The sequence below is a fragment of the Asterias rubens genome (assembly GCF_902459465.1).
Source record: "Asterias rubens chromosome 8 unlocalized genomic scaffold, eAstRub1.3 super_scaffold_89, whole genome shotgun sequence".
Lineage (NCBI taxonomy): Eukaryota > Metazoa > Echinodermata > Asteroidea > Forcipulatida > Asteriidae > Asterias > Asterias rubens.
The window spans coordinates 567,315-568,722 of NW_022985693.1; positions in this window are offsets into that span (position 1 = coordinate 567,315).

Below are 1,408 nucleotides of genomic sequence, written 5' to 3' on the forward strand. Positions count from 1 at the left end.
CTCACTGACTTAGTCTGCTGACACTTGTGGGCGGGGACACTTGTGCGAGTACGGGGGGCTTGCATACACTGGGGTGCCACTCCCTTTTTTTTTTTTTAAGGTCAAAGTTCAAAGGTCAAATTTATGAATATTCATGAGTACATATGAATAAATGACTAGAGACATGAACTTGTGTATACTTAGTCTTTATTTCAGACTCTGCTGCCCTCTATGTCCTTACCCTCCCCATATATCAAGTTCCTAGCACCCCCCAACCCTAATACCCCCTCCCCCCCAATAAATAACCCATAGTGCATCTGCTTTCTATTTCAATACAAGTTGCAGCACTATTTTTGGTTTGTTGACTTAAAGGGAAGGTACTATTTTTCAAGGAGCTTAAGTTGTCTTACAAGTTTCTTTAAGTTGTCTAACAAGTTTAATAAAAATTGTAACAGTTTCTTTGTGGCCTTTTTATAAATCTCTTTTAGAGATGAAAAACACAAGTTTTTCTTGCGTTTAAAATACTTAAACAGTTTGAAGTTTGGTAGAAATTGTGCAACTCTTTTAGAGATGAAAAGCACAAGTTTTTCTTGCACCAAATTGCTCAAAAGCAGAACAATTGTTTAGTTGAAACTGTTAGCCAGCTTTTAGAGATAAAAAGCACAAGTTCTTCTTGCGTTTAAAATGCTCAAACAGTTTGAAGTTTGGTAGAAATTGTGCAACTTTTTTAAAGACGAAAAAGCACAAGTTTTTCTTGCGCCAAATTGCTCAAAAAGCATAACAAATTTAGTTGAAACTGTTAGACAACTTTTAGAGAAGAAAAACAAATTTTTTTCTTGCAATTATTATGGAACTCTTTTAGAGATGAAAAGTACAAGTTTTTCTTGCGCCAAAATGCTTAAAAGCATAACAAATTTAGTTGAAACTGTTAGACAACTTTTAGAGATGAAAAACAGAAGTTTTTTTTGTGTTGAAATGCTCAAACATCATAACAAATTGGTTGAAATTGTTAGACAACTTTTAGAGATGAAAAACACAAGTATTTTTCAGTTTTGTGAGAAAAGACACATGCTGGTTTTTCATGTGTTACAAAAAGGTGTCGTCCAACAACTCTTTGTAGTTTTAGCAGAAAATGTTTCCTTTAACTAAGGTTATTGAACTTTGTGACCTTTTTGGTCGAGCTTGTACCTTCCCTTACATTCACAATCAACAATACCAGAAGTGTTTCAGACCTTTCTTATCATCACGCCATCTTGTTGGGCAAAGCAACTTGTTTTTGTAAAAAAGTTAGTTATTGCATACTAGTGACACTAAGATTTTGCATTTGTGCAATTTCACCATCTGTGTACAAACAGGTGTCATTGGTGATAAGTAAGGATACTTGTCAGATCAATGTTTAGTAAAGATCTCTCTTTTTAGTATGTGTGGT